Source organism: Triturus cristatus, chromosome 1_2, assembly GCF_964204655.1.
Source record: "Triturus cristatus chromosome 1_2, aTriCri1.1, whole genome shotgun sequence".
NCBI lineage: Eukaryota > Metazoa > Chordata > Amphibia > Caudata > Salamandridae > Triturus > Triturus cristatus.
The window spans coordinates 249850837-249859306 of NC_140580.1; positions in this window are offsets into that span (position 1 = coordinate 249850837).

Consider the following 8470-nt stretch of genomic DNA (forward strand, 5'->3'; position numbering starts at 1 on the left):
TTAGAGTTAAGACCTTAACCATTAGGCCAGAGTACGAGTGACCTTAACCCTTAGGCCAGAGTAAGAGTTAATACCTCAACCATTAGGCCAGAGTAGGAGTTAAGACGTTAACCATTGGGCCAGAGTACGAGTCTAAGACCTTAACCATTAGGCCAGAGTAAGAGTTAAGACCTTAGCCAGCAGGCCAGAGTAAGAGTCTAAGACCTTAACCATTAGGCCAGAGTAAGAGTCTAAGACGTTCACCATTAGGCCAGAGTAAGAGTTAAGACCTTAACCATTAGGCCAGAGTAAGAGTTAAGACCTTAACCATTAGGCCAGAGTAAGAGTCTAAGACCTTAACCATTAGGCCAGAGTAAGAGATAAGACATTAACCATAAGGCCAGAGTAAGAGTCTAAGACCTTAACCATTAGGCCAGAGTAAGAGTTAATACCTTAACCATTAGGCCAGAGTAAGAGTTAATACCTTAACCATTAGGCCAAAATAAGAGTCTAAGACCTTAACCATTAGTCCAGAGTAAGAGTCTAGACCTTAACCATTAGGCTAGAGTAAGAGTCTAAGACCTTAACCATTAGGCCAGAGTAAGAGTCAAGACCTTAACTATTAGGCCAGTGTAAGAGTCTAAGACCTTAACCATTAGGCCAGAGTAAGAGTTAAGACCTTAACCATTCGGCCAGAGTAAGAGTTAAGACCTTAACCATTAGCCCAGAGTAAGAGTTAATACCTTAACCAGTATACCAGAGTAAGAGTCTAAGTCCTTAACCAGTAGGCCAGATTAAGAGACTAAGACCTTAACCATTAGTCCAGAGTAAGAGTCTAGACCTTAACCATTAGGCTAGAGTAAGAGTCTAAGACCTTAACCATTAGGCCAGAGTAAGAGTCAAGACCTTAACTATTAGGCCAGTGCAGAAGTCTAAGACCTTAACCATTAGGCCAGAGTAAGAGTTAAGACCTTAACCATTAGGCCAGATTAAGAGTCTAAGACCTTAACCACTAGGCCAGAGTAAGAGTCTAAGACCTTAACCATTAGGGCAGAGTAAGAGTTAAAACCTTAACCATTAGGCTAGAGTAAGAGTCAAACCCTTAACCATTAGGCCAGAGTAAGAGCTAAGACCTTAACCATTAGGCCAGAGTAAGAGTCATGACCTTAACCAGTAGGCCAGAGTAAGAGTTAAGAACTTAACCATTAGGCCAGAGTAAGAGTCTAAGTCCTTAACCAGTAGGCCAGAGTAAGAGTTAAGACCTTAACCAGTAGGCCAGAGTAAGAGTTAAGACCTTAACCAGTAGGCCAGAGTAAGAGTTAAGAACTTAACCAGTAGGCCAGAGTAAGAATTAAGACCTCAACCATTAGGCCAGAGTAAGAGTCATGACCTTAACCAGTAGGCCAGAGTAAGAGTTAAGACCTTAACCATTAGGCCAGAGTACCAGTCTAAGACCTTAACCATTAGGCCAGAGTAAGAGTTAAGACCTTAACCATTAGGCCAGAGTACCAGTCTAAGACCTTAACCATTAGGCCAGAGTACGAGTGTAAGACCTTAACCATTAGGCCAGAGTAAGAGTTAAGACCTTAACCAGTAGGCCAAAGTAAGAATTAAGACCTTAACCATTAGGCCAGAGTAAGAGTTATGACCTTAACCATTAGGCCAGAGTACGAGTTAAGACCTTAACCAGTAGGCCAGAATAAGAGTTAAGACCTTAACCATTAGGCCAGAGTAAGAGTCTAAGACCTTAACCATTAGGCCAGAGTAAGAGTCTAAGACCTTAAACATTAGACCAGAGTAAGAGTTTAGACCTTAACAATTAGGCCAGAGTAAGAGTCTAAGACCTTAACCATTAGGCCAGAGTAAAAGTTAAGACCTTAACAATTAGGCAAGAGTGAGAGTCTAAGACTTTAACCATTAGGCCAGAGTAAGAGTCTAAGACCTTAACCATTATGCCAGAGTAAGAGTTAAGACCTTAACCAGTAGGCCAGAGTTAGAGTTAAGACCTTAACAATTAGGCCAGAGTACGAGTGACCTTAACCCTTAGGCCAGAGTAAGAGTTAATACCTCAACCATTAGGCCAGAGTAGGAGTTAAGACGTTAACCATTGGGCCAGAGTACGAGTCTAAGACCTTAACCATTAGGCCAGAGTAAGAGTTAAGACCTTAGCCAGCAGGCCAGAGTAAGAGTCTAAGACCTTAACCATTAGGCCAGAGTAAGAGTCTAAGACGTTCACCATTAGGCCAGAGTAAGAGTTAAGACCTTAACCATTAGGCCAGAGTAAGAGTTAAGACCTTAACCATTAGGCCAGAGTAAGAGTCTAAGACCTTAACCATTAGGCCAGAGTAAGAGATAAGACATTAACCATAAGGCCAGAGTAAGAGTCTAAGACCTTAACCATTAGGCCAGAGTAAGAGTTAATACCTTAACCATTAGGCCAGAGTAAGAGTTAATACCTTAACCATTAGGCCAAAATAAGAGTCTAAGACCTTAACCATTAGTCCAGAGTAAGAGTCTAGACCTTATCCATTAGGCCACAGTAAGAGTCTAAGACCTTAACCATTAGGCCAGAGTATGAGTTGAAGACCCTAACCATTAGGCCAGAGTAAGAGTTAAGACCTTAACCATTAGACCAGAGTAAGAGTTAAGACCTTAAACATTAGGCCATATTAAGAGTCTAAGACCTTAGCTATTAGGCCAGAGTAAGAGTCTATGACCTTAACCATTAGGCCAGAGTAAGAGTTAAGACCTTAACCATTAGGCCAGAGTAAGAGTCAAAACCGTAACCATTAGGCCAGAGAAAGAGCTAAGACCTTAACCATTAGGCCAGAGTAAGAGTCATGACCTTAACCATTAGGCCAGAGTAAGAGTTAAGACCTTAACCATTAGGCCAGAGTAAGAGTCTAAGACCTTAACCATTGGGCCAGATTAAGAGTTAAGACCTTAACCATTAGGCCAGAGTACCAGTCTAAGACCTTAACCATTAGGCCAGAGTAAGAGTTAAGACCTTAGCCAGTAGGCCAGAGTAAAAGTCTAAGACCTTAACCATTAGGCCATAGTAAGAGTTAAGACCTTAACCAGTAGGCCAAAGTTAGAGTTAAGACCTTAACCATTAGGCCAGAGTAAAAGTCTAAGACCTTAACCGTTAGCCCAGAGTAAGAGTAAAGACCTTAACCATTAGGCCAGAGTAAGAGTTAACACCTTAACCAGTATACCAGAGTAAGAGTCTAAGTCCTTAACCAGTAGGCCAGATTAAGAGACTAAGACCTCAACCATTAGTCCAGAGTAAGAGTCTAGACCTTAACCATTAGGCTAGAGTAAGAGTCTAAGACCTTAACCATTAGGCCAGAGTAAGAGTCAAGACCTTAACTATTAGGCCAGTGCAAGAGTCTAGGACCTTAACCATTAGGCCAGAGTAAGAGTTAAGACCTTAACGATTAGGCGAGAGTAAGAGTCAAGATCTTAACCATTAGGCCAGAGTAAGAGTCTAAGACCTTAACCATTAGGCCAGAGTAAAAGTCTAAGACCTTAACCATTAGGCCAGAGTAAGAGTTAAGACCTTAACCAGTATACCAGAGTAAGAGTCTAAGACTGTAACCATTAGGCCAGAGAAAGAGCTAAGACCTTAACCATTAGGCCAGAGTAAGAGTCATGACCTTAACCATTAGGCCAGAGTAAGAGTTAAGACCTTAACCATTAGGCCAGAGTAAGAGTCAAAACCGTAACCATTAGGCCAGAGAAAGAGCTAAGAACTTAACCATTAGGCCAGAGTAAGAGTCATGACCTTAACCATTAGGCCAGAGTAAGAGTTAAGACCTTAACCATTAGGCGAGAGTAAGAGTCAACACCTTAACCATTAGGCCAGATTAAGAGTCAAGACCTTAACTATTAGGGCAGAGTAAGATCTAAGACCTTAACCAGTAGGCCAGAGTAAGAGTCTAAGACCTTAACCAGTAGGCCAGAGTAAGAGTCTAAGACCTTAACCATTAGGTCAGAGTAAGAGTCAAGACCTTAACCATTAGGCCAGAGTAAGAGTCTAAGACCTTAACCATTAGGCCAGAGTAAGAGTTAAGACCTTAACCATTAGGCCAGAGTAAGAGTCAAAACCTTAACCATTAGGCCAGAGTAAGAGCTAAGACCTTAACCATTAGGCCAGAGTAAGAGTTATGACCTTAACCATTAGGCCAGAGTAAGAGTTAAGACCTTAACCATTATGCCAGAGTAAGAGTTAAGACCTTAACCATTAGGCCAGAGTAAGAGTCAAAACCTTAACCATTAGGCCAGAGTAAGAGCTAAGACCTTAACCATTAGGCCAGAGTAAGAGTTAAGACCTTAACCATTAGGCCAGAGTAAGAGTCACAACCTTAACCATTAGGCCAGAGAAAGAGTTATGACCTTAACCATTAGGCCAGAGTAAGAGTTAAGACCTTAACCATTATGCCAGAGTAAGAGTCTAAGACCTTAACCATTAGGCCAGAGTAAGAATTAAGACCTTAACCATTAGGCCAGAGTAAGAGTTAAGACCTTAACCAGTAGGCCAGAGTAAGAGTTAAGACCTTAACCAGTAGGCCAGAGTAAGAGTCTAGACCTTAACCATTAGGCCAGAGTAAGAGTTAAGACCTTAACCATTAGGCCAGAGTACGAGTCTAAGACCTTAACCATTAGGCCAGAATAAGAATTAAGACTGTAACCAGTAGGCCAGAGTAAGAGTTAAGACCTTAACCAGTAGGCAAGAGTAAGAGTCTAGACCTTAACCATTAGGCCAGAGTAAAAGTTAAGACCTTAACCATTAGGCCAGAGTAAGTGTTAAGACCTTAACCATTAGGACAGAGTAAGAGCTTAGACCTTAACCAGCAGGCCAGAGTAAGAGTCAAGACCTTAACAGTAGGCCAGAGTAAGAGTTAAGACATTAACCATTAGGCCAGAGTAAGAGTCTAAGACCTTAACCATTAGGCCAGAGTAAGATTCTAAGACCTTAACCATTAGACCAGAGTAAGAGTTAAGACCTTAACCATTAAGCCAGAGTAAGAGTCTAGACCTTAACCATAAGGCCAGAGTAAGAGTCTAAGAACTTAACCATTAGTCCAGAGTAAGAGTCTAAGACCTTAAACATTAGGCCAGAGTAAGAGTCTAAGACCTTAACCCTTAGGCCAGAGTAAGAGTTAAGACCTTAACCAGTATACCAGAGTAAGAGTCTAAGTCCTTAACCAGTAGGCCAGAGTAAGAGTTAAGACCTTAACCAGTAGGCCAGAGTAAGAATCTAAGACCGTAACCATTAGGCCAGAGAAAGAGTCTAAGACCTTAACCATTAGGCCAGAGTAAGAGTTAATACCTTAACCATTAGGCCAGAGTAAGAGTTAATACCTTAACCATTAGGCCAAAGTAAGAGTCTAAGACCTTAACCATTAGTCCAGAGTAAGAGTCTAGACCTTATCCATTAGGCCAGAGTAAGAGTCTAAGACCTTAACCATTAGGCCAGAGTATGAGTTGAAGACCTTAACCATTAGGCCAGAGTAAGAGTTAAGACCTTAACCATTAGACCAGAGTAAGAGTTAAGACCTTAAACATTAGGCCATATTAAGAGTCTAAGACCTTAGCTATTAGGCCAGAGTAAGAGTCTATGACCTTAACCATTAGGCCAGAGTAAGAGTCAAAACCGTAACCATTAGGCCAGAGAAAGAGCTAAGACCTTAACCATGAGGCCAGAGTAAGAGTCATGACCTTAACCATTAGGCCAGAGTAAGAGTTAAGATCTTAACCATTAGGCCAGAGTAAGAGTCTAAGACCTTAACTATTGGGCCAGATTAAGAGTTAAGACCTTAACCATTAGGCCAGAGTACCAGTCTACGACCTTAACCATTAGGCCAGAGTAAGAGTTAAGACCTTAACCATTAGCCCAGAGAAAGATTTAATACCTTAACCAGTATACCAGAGTAAGAGTCTAAGTCCTTAACCAGTAGGCCAGATTAAGAGACTAAGACCTTAACCATTAGTCCAGAGTAAGAGTCTAAGACCTTAACCATTAGGCCAGAGTAAGAGTCAAGACCTTAACTATTAGGCCAGTGCAGAAGTCTAAGACCTTAACCATTAGGCCAGAGTAAGAGTTAAGACCTTAACCATTAGGCCAGATTAAGAGTCTACGACCTTAACCACTAGGCCAGAGTAAGAGTCTAAGACCTTAACCATTAGGGCAGAGTAAGAGTTAAAACCTTAACCATTAGGCTAGAGTAAGAGTCAAACCCTTAACCATTAGGCCAGAGTAAGAGCTAAGACCTTAACCATTAGGCCAGAGTAAGAGTCATGACCTTAACCAGTAGGCCAGAGTAAGAGTTAAGAACTTATCCATTAGGCCAGAGTAAGAGTCTAAGTCCTTAACCAGTAGGCCAGAGTAAGAGTTAAGACCTTAACCAGTAGGCCAGAGTAAGAGTTAAGACTTTAACCATTAGGCCAGAGTAAGAGTCTAAGACCTTAACCAGTAGGCCAGAGTAAGAGTTAAGAACTTAACCAGTAGGCCAGAGTAAGAATTAAGACCTCAACCATTAGGCCAGAGTACGAGTCATGACCTTAACCAGTAGGCCAGGGTAAGAGTTAAGACCTTAACCATTAGGCCAGAGTACCAGTCTAATACCTTAACCATTAGGCCACAGTAAGAGTCTAAGACCTTAAAAAGTAGGCCAGAGTAACAGTTAAGACCTTAACCGGTAGGCCAGAGTAAGAGTCTAGACCTTAACCATTAGGCCAGAGTAAGAGTTAAGACCTTAACCATTAGGCCAGAGTAAGTATTAAGACCTTAACCATTAGGCCAGAGTACCAGTCTAAGACCTTAACCATTAGGCCAGAGTAAGAGTTAAGACCTTAACCATTAGCCCAGAGTAAGAGTTAATACCTTAACCAGTATACCAGAGTAAGAGTCTAAGTCCTTAACCAGTAGGCCAGATTAAGAGGCTAAGACCTTAACCATTAGTCCAGAGTAAGAGTCTAAGACCTTAACCATTAGGCCAGAGTAAGAGTCAAGACCTTAACTATTTGGCCAGTGCAGAAGTCTAAGACCTTAACCATTAGGCCAGAGTAAGAGTTAAGAACTTAACCATTAGGCCAGATTAAGAGTCTAAGACCTTAACCACTAGGCCAGAGTAAAAGTTAAGACCTTACCAATTAGGCAAGAGTGAGAGTCTAAGACTTTAACCATTAGGCCAGAGTACGAGTCTAAGACCTTAACCATTAGGCCAGAGTAAGAGTTAAGACCTTAACCAGTAGTCCAGAGTAAGAGTTAAGACCTTAACCATTATGCCAGAGTAAGAGTCTAAGACCTTAACCATTAGGCCACAGTAAGAGTCTAAGACCTTAAAAAGTAGGCCAGAGTAACAGTTAAGACCTTAACCAGTAGGCCAGAGTAAGAGTCTAGACCTTAACCATTAGGCCAGAGTAAGAGTTAAGACCTTAACCATTAGGCCAGAGTACGAGTCTAAGACCTTAACCATTAGGCCAGAGTAAGAGTTAAGACCTTAACCAGTAGGCCAGAGTAAGAGTTAAGACCTTAACCATTATGCCAGAGTAAGAGTCTAAGACCTTAACCATTAGGCCAGAGTAAGAATTAAGACCTTAACCATTAGGCCAGAGTAAGAGTTAAGACCTTAACCAGTAGGCCAGAGTAAGAGTCCAAGACCTTAACCATTAGGCCACAGTAAGAGTCTAAGACCTTAAAAAGTAGGCCAGAGTAACAGTTAAGACCTTAACCAGTAGGCCAGAGTAAGAGTTAACACCTTAACCAGTATACCAGAGTAAGAGTCTAAATCCTTAACCAGTAGGCCAGATTAAGAGACTAAGACCGTAACCATTAGTCCAGAGTAAGAGTCTAGACCTTAACCATTAGGCTAGAGTAAGAGTCTAAGACCTTAACCATTAGGCCAGAGTAAGAGTCAAGACCTTAACTATTAGGCCAGTGTAAGAGTCTAAGACCTTAACCATTAGGGCAGAGTAAGAGTTAAGACCTTAACCATTCGGCCAGAGTAAGAGTTAAGAACTTAACCATTAGCCCAGAGTAAGACTTAATACCTTAACCAGTATACCAGAGTAAGAGTCTAAGTTCTTAACCAGTAGGCCAGATTAAGAGACTAAGACCTTAACCATTAGTCCAGAGTAAGAGTCTAGACCTTAACCATTAGGCTAGAGTAAGAGTCTAAGACCTTAACCATTAGGCCAGAGTAAGAGTCAAGACCTTAACTATTAGGCCAGTGCAGAAGTCTAAGACCTTAACCATTAGGCCAGAGTAAGAGTTAAGACCTTAACCATTAGGCCAGATTAAGAGTCTAAGACCTTAACCACTAGGCCAGAGTAAGAGTCTAAGACCTTAACCATTAGGGCAGAGTAAGAGTTAAAACCTTAACCATTAGGCTAGAGTAAGAGTCAAACCCTTAACCATTAGGCCAGAGTAAGAGCTAAGACCTTAACCATTAGGCCAGAGTAAGAGTCATGACCTTAACCAGTAGGC